Source organism: Urocitellus parryii, unplaced genomic scaffold (assembly GCF_045843805.1).
Source record: "Urocitellus parryii isolate mUroPar1 unplaced genomic scaffold, mUroPar1.hap1 Scaffold_37, whole genome shotgun sequence".
NCBI classification, from domain to species: Eukaryota; Metazoa; Chordata; class Mammalia; order Rodentia; family Sciuridae; genus Urocitellus; species Urocitellus parryii.
Window position 1 is genome coordinate 11,330,552 of NW_027553327.1, and position 12,847 is coordinate 11,343,398.

Consider the following 12,847-nt stretch of genomic DNA (forward strand, 5'->3'; position numbering starts at 1 on the left):
ACATTACTGTATATTAGCTCAATTTAAAATTTGTCAACTTTGATTACTGAAGACATTTGTGTATATATGTAAGCACTTGATCAATTACACTGATCAATAATTATTAAAAATGCTAGGGATGAGTTAACAGAAAAAAAACAGGCTCTTCGGTTTCAAATCAAATAATACCTGACATACAAGAAAAAGACAGTTTATGTTGCTGCTAAAATGGGAAAGACTATGAATCTTTCATAATAAAGGTGGTGACAATCCCAGCTTACACTTGTTATTAACCATGTGTCAAGCACTATTGACTGAGAATTAACCTGTTTTCTTATCTGCAATATGATATATTATGTATCTCATAAGGTTGTGTGAGGATTAAACCAGAAATGCAAAACTTCAGGAGTTGCAATAGCTAAGTGATCAATAAATGGTTACTATTGTTACCATTTGGGACAGTGCAATCAGGTACCCAGGTTTATTGTGACCACCATGAATAAGATTGATGCTGGTAGAGAGAGAAGCTTCAAGGACAAGACCCACTAGTTGTGCAGGGAACGAGCACAAGAGTGTATCTGACCTTATGACCTTAGGGCTTTGTGATTAAGAGCCCATATTCTTAAATCATAGGTATTAGATATGAAATTCAATTTTAGAGTCAAATAAAAATGTGACCTTGACTTTGAAAGAAAAATAGAAAGTACCTTGGGCTATGGTGAATGAGGAAACCCAAGTTCCAACTTGAGGTAGCTATTACTACTATGCCCTTTTTCTGAAGCTTGGTGAGTTGCAAATGATGGCATGGCCAATATCTTCTATGACCAGAGTGTTATGAGACTTCTCAAAAACAACTTAAATACTAGTCTGGAGGCCAGAGCACAAAAATAGATAAGAGAAATAGGGAGAGGATGATGTACTCAAGGTCCCTTAGAGCAACGCAAACAACAGAAACCAGGAATGAGTTGTATACATAACCAGGGAATCTGCTTTGACAGTCACTGTATGCTGAGCTCCCATCAGAGAGATGGAAAGTGAAGTGGGATTAAGTAGCTGTGGCTAATTTAACTAGATGGAGAACATTATGTCTTCAAAATGTAATGAAAGTTTTGGAGCACATAATGTGGAAAAAGGAGATTCAGATAACATAACCTTATAAATGACTAATCATTCTGTGAGTTTTCCCCACCAAAGATGGCTATTTATCTTCACAATAAAGATTCATGCTGCATCATGAAACAAAAAGAAGTATTCATTAAGGATGATAACCCTCCATAACAGAAATACTTAGAATACATTTTTAAAGTTAGAAGAGCATTTTCACATGAATAATAATTGCACCTTAAAATCCCCTGTATTTTTCTACTATAATGTGGCCACAAGAAGCCTCAATTTTTAATTTATCATTTTAAGAATTATATACAGCAGAATCAAATGTAAGTTGTTAGAAAAATGGAAAAAAATTACCTTGGTCTACGGTGAATGAGGAAACCCAAGTTCCAACTTAAGGCAGCTATTACTAGTATGCTGTAGAACTGCCACAGGGATGGCTGGCCCAAGAAGGAAGCCTACTAATATTAAAAGAAGCTAGAGACCTGCATTTTTATTTAAAGGTATTATTTCAAAACCTAACCCCCACATAAATATTAAGCAGGTTAAAAAAAAAAAAAAAACCTCTTGGCAAGCCATTTTCCAAGACCCTGAGTTTACAAATTCTATGCCCAACCACACTAGCATTTTAATGGCATTCATAATCTTCTCAGATCCTAATTTTTCCCTACAATTTAGCTTTCTGAAATTTGCCTCAGCTTATGGAATCAGAACAAATGAAGCATAAAAATGCTAAAAAAAAAATACACTTTCTGTATTTTCATTTTCTTGACCTGATTTAGTAGAAGTTCCAAAACAGGCACCGGAGAGTAATCAAATTAGTACTATACATAAAACTCAAACTCCTTAACAATAAGTTTTATTTCAATTAAAATATTTCTATAACAACTTCTGATCAGAAATACATTAACTGAAAATAACTCGCTTGTAATGAAAAGCAGACTATTAAGGCTAGTAAATATTTTTCTTTATTTCTTTTCTTTTCATTTTTTTTCTGGTATCAGGGATTGAATCCAAAGTACTCAACCACTGGGCCACATCCACAACCCCCCCCCCCCCCGTTTATACATTTTGAGACAGTGCCTTGCTAAGTTGCAGAGGCTACCTTTTAAATTATGATCCTCTCGATTCAGCCTCTTGAGCAGCTGGGATTACAGGTGTGTGCCACCCTGTGCAGCAATTCTTGCTTTTTACAAACCATTGTACCTTGTATTTTTAAAAGAATTCTTGAACCTTTAGAATCCTTAGCCAAGGACAATGAAGGAAAACACTCTCCTATGGTTTCTGATTGATGCTTTAATTTGGATTTAGCTCATCATCAGTGTAGTATGTTTGTTATATTCTCCTTAATACCTCTTCTGATGTTATACTGACAATGACCAAATGAGTTTAAAAATATCCTGAATATTTGAGTGTATTTTATAAATTTACAATCACTAGTGCTTAACATATTGTTTATAATATTAGCTATTTTACAGGTCCCCATCTAAAACAATCTACTGATGGAAAAAACAAATGCTGCCAATGGTTATACTTCCTCTCCTCCGCAGCTTCAACAGTGCCTGAAGACTCCTTCCACCAAGTTGCAGATTATATGCATACTAAACATTTTTCCCTATCTTATATTTGTTCTTATTTTTGATGACTCAAAAGTCACTGAACCTGTCTTCTGGGTTGTCTTTTTGGCATTGTCCACTCCCACTTGCCTCCTTAACTGCCAATTTACTTCATCCAGGATCCATGAGTATTTGCCTGAGTGTTAAAGATGCAGGTGTTTTAACAATCAATGCTTATTCTGGAAGCCCAAAGAAAGCTAGTATAGCAATAGCCGCATGGGTCATTTAAGGTATTTAGGCATTTGTTTCTCATCTGTCTCATGGGATAATGCTATCATTAGCGAATTACGTATGATAATGTATTTAAAGTGTGCAATGCACACACAATAGAGAATAATGGTGCCATTGGCCAATACGGGTTATCCCACTCCATTTAGCATCTAAATCAGAGACAGCTATTTCCTACTTCAGCAGAAGGACTTTAAATCGAAACACAACACAAGACACACGAGTCTGTTTGAATTACTGCAACCCAGCTCTATTGGGAGTTTGTAATAACCGCCGTAATAATTCATTTTATCTTTCAATGCAATATCACTTACAAAGTCCGAGGAGTCACAAAATCAAGGATCCTCTACATTGTGAATACACAATGGAAAAATGAGATGCAGAAAGAGAATGTGAGGAGGGGGCACGCATATTTTAAAATAACCCTATTTCCACTTAGAATGTGCAACAACAACAAAATAAATCCTAAATCCAGCAGCACAAACAGATGTTTCCTAAGGAAAACAAAAGGCTAGAGATTGTGCGGAAAGCTTAACGAAAGTAAGTCTGGATCTCTGTAAAGGATCATTCTCAAACAAACGCCATGGGAACTAGTCAGACGCCACCCCACCCCCATCATTCCCGAATCCCAATCTCGAAGCCCTGACAAAAAGTTGAGAGAGAATCAGACACAGCACAGATCCTGTGGCACACCAGAGCACTAGCAAAGAAGTGGGGGAACACAATGCAGAAGCAGCTTACTATTCCCAGGTATGAAAACAGGAGGAGGCACCCAGCTGGCCACAGACCCTGGGGAGCTGGGTGTCGGGAGGAGTTGGGCGCAGCTCCGTGACTGGGAGGCAACGTCCTGGGGAAAGGGAGGAGGTCGGGTGTGCGGGCTCATAGGGACTCCTGCCAGCGTCTGGAGACAAACTCCCAACACTCACAATTCTGCCATCCCCACTCCTTCCTGCAGCTCCCTCCAGTTCTCCTCAGTCACTCCACCCCGTGGGTCCACGGAACCCGCCAAGCAACAGCACCCACACTGTCAAGGAAACCTCTAGAGTGCGCCTGGACCGCCTCATGTCAACCCTTGGGACAGAGCCGCCACCCGCCTTCTGCTCATGCGCACAGGGGTGCAGCGAGTGCACTCGACCAGCAGGATTGAGGTCGGAGCCAGTGCGCAGGACAGAAAGGCAGTGCCTTACCCCGCCTGCGGTGTGGTGCGTCCAATCCACCAAACTGGGCGTGGAGCACTACCTTACCCCACTGCTTGTGGCTGGTCCACCCTGCCAAAAGTCCGAAAGTGGGCATGGGGCTCTGCCTTAACCCCGCCTGCTTGTGGCTGGTCCAACACGCAAAAAGTCGAAACCTCCGCGTGGATGGGTGGTGCCTTACCCCCGCCTGCGTGGGGCTGGTCCACCCTGTGAAAAGTCCTAACCTGGGCGTCGAGCGGTGCCTTACCCCACCTCCGGTGCGGGGAAAGTCTGAAAATGGGCGTGGGGCGGTGCCGCTCACCCAACCCCTGAAATGTCCCATCCTGGGCGTGGGGCGCTGCCTTATCCCTCCTTTGGTGCGGCCTGTCTACCCCGCGAAAACTACCAACCTGGGCGGGTGGCAGTGCCCTACCCCGCCTGCTGTGCTTTGGTCCACCCGCCAAAAGTCCCAACCTTGGCGGGGCGGTGCCTTAACCCTCCTGAGGTGCAGCTGGTCTGACAAGGGAAAAGTCAGAAACTGGGCTTGGGGCGCTGCCTTACCCCGCCTGTGCAGCTGCTCCAACCCCCGAAAAGTCTGATGCTGGCTGTGAGGCTCAGTGGGACCCGCCTTCACTGAAAAATGGCTGGCACCAGGGGTTTATCGCCAGATGGTTGGCATTTAACAATCGCTCAAGCTGATTGTTAAGATGATTCTTGCAATAAGTCTCTGTGTCCTCTTCTTCAATTCCTTACATTTCCCAAATGTCCCTCTTTGTTTTCATGTTTCATTGATTTTTAAAAAATATGTATTTTTAGTTGTAGATAGACACAATGTGTTCGTTTGTTTTTAAATTTATTTTTATGTGGTGCTGAGGATCGAACCCAGTGCCTCAGGCATGCAGGGTAAGCCCTTTACCACTGAGCCACAACACCAGCCCTGTTTCATTGATTTTGTTGTAATTAAAGGGAGCAGATGTTGATAGCACTGATAATACTGATTGACCCTTCTGAGGGATAATAAAATGAGAAGGTGCAGAAGGAACATTATGGAGTACCCTTTCTGCTACCTAAATCGTGGTCTTTGTCCCCATTGCCTATCCAATAAAGATGGCAGGGTATGAGAAAAATGGGGAAAAGAGTTTTATTGTTTTGCTAGCTAAGGAGAAACATGGTGGACTCCTGTCCCAGAGGGTGTGATTTTCTCTGCCTTCTGGAATACAGGACTGTTAAGAGGAAAACGGAGGCTAGCATTCAAATATGATGGGTAGATATAATTAGTGGGCATCTATTGGGTGTCCTTGATAGCTGTTGCTGGAATTCCTAGATTTGGAATAATGTAGGTTTTTATGGCTACTAGTTTTCATGTAAGCTACTAGTTTTCCTCTAAGAACTGTTTCTGCTTTACTCCATAAGTTTGCGACCTTTAATTTTCACTTTCATTTATTTCCAAGTTCTTTGCAATTTTTTAGTTGAATTTCCTCGTTGAACATGGAAACCTACATTATAAAAGAAAAGCACTCTCAACCCAATAATCTACTGTTCTAACTTATGAAAAAGGAAAAAGGAAAAGGCAAACCAGAAATCTAAGGAAAACAAAGGAAGGAAATAATAAAGTGAGAACAGACATTAATAAAATAGAACTTCAAAAAAATAGATGAAACCAAACATTTTTAAAAACCTTTTGAGAGGGACAATGAGTATCTAAATAATCAATATATCTAAGATGAAATCACTGGAAAAACACTGAGATAAATAAAAATGAGAAGATTTAAATTACTAAGTTTAGAATGATTCATGACCAAAGTTACAGAAGCACTCTACCACTGAGGGTGAAGGGTACCCCTTCACTTAGGTATTTTATTTTGAGACCAGGTATTACTTGAGACCAGACTGGCCTCAAGTTTGTGATCCTCCTGCCTGAGACTCTCAATGAGCTGAGACTACAGGCATATACACGTGCCCTGGAAAACCAATGTTATTTTGATACCAACCACACCCAAAGACCATTAATTATGGGGAAAAATGACTATCAACAAATGTGTTTTATAAATACTGTCTCAAAAAAAATGGGGGTAGCATGTCTGGGGATATGGCTCAGTGGTTAAGTACCCCTGGGTTCAATCCTTGGTACCAAAACACAAAAATTAGCAAAAATAAAATAAAATATTGAGTCACCAGTGTATAAATGGAAGTTTAGTTCAGTACATACTGTACTCTTCTCCATTGCAACAGTGTATTATTTATTAAGATCTATCATTACTCCTAAACTAACATCTGGCTTTGTTTCAATTTTAGAGTGGCTGACCCTGTCTCTGACCCAGGGAGAACACAAGGCAATGAACTGGAACCTCAGCAGATGGTAATTTGAAGGACAAAATGTACTAGACATTTCTAAACCATAAAAAAAAATGTATTATAAATGTAAATTTTCTATCAGATAGTAGCAATTTGGCCAGATAGGTCTGGCAATGGGAACTGATATAGCATCAAAGCTAAGAGGGCAGGCTAAGGTTGGACAGACTTGGATTAGATTTCAGCATTTTACTATTTCTGTATTCATGAGCACATTACATAGTTATTCTAGATACTGTGGTACCCTGTACAGAATCCTCTCCTAAAGGCTACACATTCTACTTGCAGCTGCTGGGAATATCAGCCAGTGTTAGAATATACTAGGATTGTTCTTGGCATTAGGAAATTTCTTGCTGAAGGCTTTAGCATGCATAAATTGGCTATGGATCCAGGGGGAAGTTTCTTAGTTCTGGTCACTTAAAATACAAGCTCTACTTCCAGCAATAAGCAGGCAACTTGAATATACTGATTTGCCATTGTATAGGGATGACTGAAGCACAAATAAGAGTTCAAATTATTTTTTCACCTAAAACAATTGACATAATTAGTGCTATAACTTTTAAATTTTTTTCATCATTGACTGGATATAACATGCCAAAGATCAAGAGGATGAGCATGCATCCTTCATGCCTTCACAGAAACAACACTGTATTTCACATTTACCTTTGCTTGGTTCAAGATACACCCAATGAACTATGAACCTCTAATAGCCATGGAGGGAAGAGGCTTTCCAAAGCCCAGATACTAATGTAGCCTGATAAAATCTGGAGGAGATCAAATTTGCAGAATACCTCAAGCATGACTTAAGATTTAAAGCCTCTTAAAGAAGCACTTCAAATTATGCCAAGTGGTGTATGCCCAGTTGCACTGAGAATGTTTCAATTCTTAAAGAGAAAGGGTATTAAGAGTTTCTGGCATGCCAAACAATAGATAATGTTTCATTCCATTATATTCTATAATGAGTGTGTGTCATCCCAGCCTTTCTCTGACTGTAATTCATGCATTCTTAAAAACTTATTAAAATGCATTGAATCAGAGCACTGAAGACAACAAAAATAGAGACAACATTTGACAGCAAACCAAATAATGTTAGTTTTGTTTTGTTTTGTATTTTCCCCCATGGCACATGTAAATAAAATGTCAGACACCCATAAGTTTTTATGTAAAATTATTCATAAAGGGAAGTGATGTCTCAGGCTCTGGTACGTTACTACCACAGCGAATTAACTCACTGGCACATGTTGCCTTTGAAGGGTTGTTCCTTCCCTAAGTGTCATGTCACATTAGCAAACATTTCAAATCATATTGTTCACCATTAAACATGAGACTCATGTAAATTGCCATAATTAAAATGCAGGTCTTTCACAGCAAAAATATTAAGGTTTTTCTATGGTCAACTTCATTTTCCCCATGTGAAAAAGATATGACTGTAAGATGTAGGGTAATTGTCCTGGAAATTTGGGGGTTGGATCTTAGAGAATTATCAATCGATGAACAAGTCACATCTGTTGGATAAGGAGGGTGGAAAATCACAATCTCCTGAAGAAGTTAGGAAAGACTATATAGGTTTCCCAATTATCTACAGAGCCACATAATGGAATGTTGATGTGAACTGAGGAGATGCTGGGGAGATGCAGAGGTGATACCTTGATTGCTTTCTCAATACTTGAAATTAGGGATTTTCCTTTTCACTTCTAATTTTGAAGTAGAGTAACATTGATCAAGGCCACAGCCAAATGTAGCCTGTTACAGAATATGTTTTCAATAACTAGTCTTGTTTTCAGTCTATTCAAAAACAATGTCCTAAGTATTGCCTTATTTGTTTTTGTAGCAGGGATTGAACTCAGGGATCCTTAAGTTCATTGTCCTAGTATCTTAATATTACCAAAATTTTGAGGTAAAGTGAGAATTTAGTGTCAGTATTTGAAAAGTCAACTCTGTGTCCTTAAAATTAGTATTTAATTTGTAATTTAAAAAATAACAGTTCTAACATCACTGGAACCCAAATCATACTGATTAAAAATGTACAAATGAAAATTGTAAATATATGATATAAAAACAATTTATGTTCAATTTACAAAGTTATTGGAAATTTTAGAGAGTGTTAATTCACTTACTTCTGGGCAAATAATGGGTTTCTCCAAATACAACAAAAGAAAAAGTCCCCCTTGCTTTTTCTAAACTCTTTAAAATACATTTATTTATTTATTTGTTTGTTTATTTATTTATTTACTTATTAATTATGTGGTGCTGAGGATTGAACCCAGGGCCTCAAGTGTGCTAGGAGAGTGCTCTATCACTGAGTCACAACCACAGCACCCTCCCTTACTTTTAAACTTCCAGTAAAATGGTACAAAATTTAACCAAGGAATACAGGGACAAATCTTCCTGTCTTAGACATACAATTTTGAGATTAGGATTTCATTGAGACTATAACTTTCAGAGATGCTTTATCCACAACAAAAGTGTTTTATATATAACAGAACAAATGAAAGTTATAGTTATAGTTCCTAGTAAGGGAAATTAATTCTAAATATTTTAGGCAGTAATTAAATGTATCAAATATTATTGCTAGCACAAGAGTCTTCAGGAGGAGCAGAACATCAGTTTTGAAGGTCATAAGGCCCAGAGATATGTGCAAATGCTACCAGAAGATGGGTCCCAGTGGAGTCACCAAATGACATCATCACTGCAGCTCACAGCTGACCCAGAAAGTTTTTTGGAAGCTTGTCTTTGTTCTGAGGTGTTGCATGAGTGTGTCTTATTAGAATATCCTGTGTCACTCACTGGTTCCAACTTAAGTGGGAGGTAGGAGAAGTTGTCTGACTCTGTCACAGGAAGGCCTGGAATCAAAAGTTGGAGAATTTCCCAGCACAGGAAGAGTGTTCAAAAAGGCAGGCAACCCCAGTAGGTTAACAATCTACCCCAGGGGGACTTGAATCAAGTGACTTTCCTCCTAACATCCCTAAACCCTTTCTTTCTAAGAAGTGTAATGCCTGGTAATACTGAGATGATTTACCTCCAACAACTTAAGAATTTTTTAGAGTTCAATCACCTTTACAATTCTAGGTCACTTTTTAGACAGTGATTTAATAGGACAGAGCGAAGCCCATTTAGCTGCAGAAGAAGAAATTAAAAACTTCAGGTATTCCAGACCTTTTAAGTGGAATTTAAGCTCTTCTGCATCTGCCCCACCTCACTTTTTTTCCAAAACAGTTTTTCTTTTCTTCTTTTCATTTTTACTTAGGGGTTTAGTGATAATGGTGTACTAAATGTAATCTTTCAGATCTCTTGTCAATTGATATTTCCATAGTTCACACACACACACACACACACACACACACACACACAAAAAAAAAAAAAACATTTAAAAGAAAAATAAAAGTGAGTGAAGGAACACTGAATTAGGTTAATATGCTTGTAAAAGTTATTTGAAAAAGTAAATGATAACAATTCTTTTTATTATAATACACAATAGAAATTATTAAAGCACAATAAAATGGATTTATTAACCAAATGGTCAGAAATTCAGAGATACTATGAATTGTACACAGTTGTATATGATAAATGAACTAGAAATTTGACAGCCTTAGTTTGGATTCCCCACTGACAGACAAGGATTCAAATAAGAGCAAGAAGACAAGAGACAAGAAAGGTGTGGAAAGCAATGACAGAGAGCCCCCCCACACACACACCTAGGTCTGAGGGGCCTGCCACCCTGAGGGGGGACTGCCCTACTCCTCTAGGTAGGGGGAGCTCCCCTCCCCACAACCCATGTCAGAGGGGCTTCCCCTCTGGAGGGTGGAGTGCCCTCTTCCCTGGGTGCAGGGTAGGGGTGGGGAGCTCCCCCTTTACCCTGACACCCAGGTCCAAGGGGCTTCCCACCCAGAGGGTGGAGTGCCCTCTCCCCTGGGAGTGGGGTGGAGGGGGGAAGCTCCACCCCCACCATGACACCCAGGTCCGAGGGGCCTTCCCCCCAGAGGGAACACTGCCCTCTCCCATAGGTGGGGGGGAGCTCCCCCCGCTACACAAACAGGTCAGAGGGGCCTCCTCCTTGAATGAGGAAGTGCTTTCTCCCCTGGTTGAGGGGTGGAGCTCCCCCCTCCCACACCCAGGTCAGAGGAGCTTCCTCTCTGGCATGGGTAGTGTCCCTCTGCCCTGGGTGCTCTGGGGAGCTCATCCTGACACCCTGGTCAGAGGGGCACTCCCTCCTGGAGGGTGGAGTGCCCTCTCCCCTGGGTGCCGGGGTGGGAGTGAGGAGCTCCCGCTTTACCCTGACACCCAGGTCAGAGGAGACTCCCACCCAGAGGGGGAAGTGCCCTCTCCCCTGGGTGTGAGATGGTGGGGAGATCCCCCACACACCCAGACACCCAGGTCCGAGAGTCCTCACCTCCAGAGGGTGAAGTGCCCTCTCCCCTGGGTGCTGCTAGGAGGTCCGCCCACTGACACCCAGGTTAGAGAGGCCTCCCCCCTGGAGGTGGGAGTGCCCTCTCCTGTGGGTCCGGAGGGGCAGAGCTCCCACCCCACACTCCCAGGTTAGAGGGGCCTCACCCTTGGAGGGGGGAGTGCCCTATCCCCTGAGTGCGGCTGGGGGGAGTGCCCTCTCCCCTGGGAGCTGAGGGGGGGGAGCTCCCCACATACACACCCAGGTCCAAGGGGCCTCCCCCGCCCCAGAGTGGGAGTTCCATCTCCCCTGGGTGCGGGTGGGTGGAGCTCCCCCCCACCCACCCCAACACCCAGGTCCGAGGGGCCTCCCTACCCAGGGGGGAGTACCCTTTTCCCTGGGTGCTGGGGGGGAGCTACCCCCCCATCCGGACACCCAGGTCCATGTGGCCTCCCCCTGGAGGTGGAAGTGCCCTCTCCCCTTGGTGTGGGGGGGGGAGGGAGGGAGTTCCCTCACCCACCTAACACCCAGGTCTGAGGGCACCGTGGAGTAAAGGCCTGGAAGGCAGTCAACCAAAATGGGCTGTCCACTCAAGTACTGTGCTGGCCCTGGGCCCAAGGATGGCAGACGGGGCATGGCAGTGTCATGTATCTGGGGAGGCATAGTAGCCGCAGCACAAAAGCGTCTTTAGTAAAAGCAGGATAAAAGATAAGTGATTCTATAACATACTTATAATGGAAGAATCTCTAAAAAAATAAACACTTAGAATTTCATGAACTTGAATATTTTGGATCATTCATCTTATCTCTAGCTACCCTAAAAATACTCATTTCATGGAAGTAAGATTGCCACACATTATGTCCTTCATTTAGGATGAATTAAATTAAATTACCTGGCACATCTGACACTGTGGTTTGAATGTGTTCTCTCCACAGTTAAGCAGTTGGTAGCATGATCGTCTTAGGAAAGGCTACATAGGCTGTGGATGTAGCTCAGTGGCAAAGCTCTTGCTTTGTGTGTGTGCAGCCTGGCTTCAATCATCAGCCCAGGTTGGGCAAGCTGCACAATATATGAGAATGCAGCATCCCCACCAATCCTCCTCCAGGGAAGAAGTGGTCTTTTCCAGGTTACCCAACCTGCCATCACCTGGATCTTAGACTTCCCAACCTCCAGTACCAGGAGAAAATACATTTCTGTTTCTTATAAGTTATTCATTTGTGGTATTCTGTTGTATTCTGTGGAATAAGTCAGAGTTAGTTAATGAAGTGTTCTACACTTTATATTGAATGTGGTTTATACACAGCAGTCTCCCCTGCCTCTATCTGAGGATGTCATTTCATTTACCCATGGTTTCATTTACCCCCTCCATGGTCAAGCTGTGGTTGAAATACCAGTATGTCTTCACTCTTTCCAGAGAGATTAGAGCATGTGAGAAAATTCTTTATTACATCCTATTGTTGTGTTTCTTTATTGAGTTGTTATTAATTTATTTTATTGAGTTATTGTTCATAACTAATTTATAAGTTAAACTTTATCATAGGTATGCATATACAGGAAAAAACATCACATGTATGGCATATGTGTGCACACCATGCTCTGGATAAGTTTGACATAAATTTTAGACCTGCAATTTTGCTTATAAATAATATATATACATATTTATAATATATATATAAATAATATATATTTTTATTATGTTTTATATATATATATATACACAAACACATATACATAAAAGGTAAGTTTTTTAAAACACACTATCATTAGATGATCTAAAATTGAATTATCATTCTTTAATCCACAAAAGCCAATCAGTATTCAATCTCCTTACTTGTGTCTCTCAATGTTTCTTAACAAGTGTATGTTGCAGTTGGTTAAGATATCTGATAAGACTCTTTTCATCTACAGATTTTTCATCCTTCTTGCTTTTTTTGCCTTATCCCCTCTTTTGTTAAGTGAGGAAGTTGAGTGTTTTACTGTAGATTTTTTATCACTCTATATTT

The 12,847-nt window shown here is 41.2% G+C and overlaps 1 pseudogene; it reads right to left on the minus strand.

Annotated features, from left to right (window-relative positions):
• Nucleotides 1–891: 891 nt before the first annotated feature.
• On the minus strand, nt 892–1,038 carry LOC144252212 (small nucleolar RNA SNORA70; annotated as a pseudogene).
• Between the last annotated feature and the right edge of the window lie 11,809 nt (nt 1,039–12,847).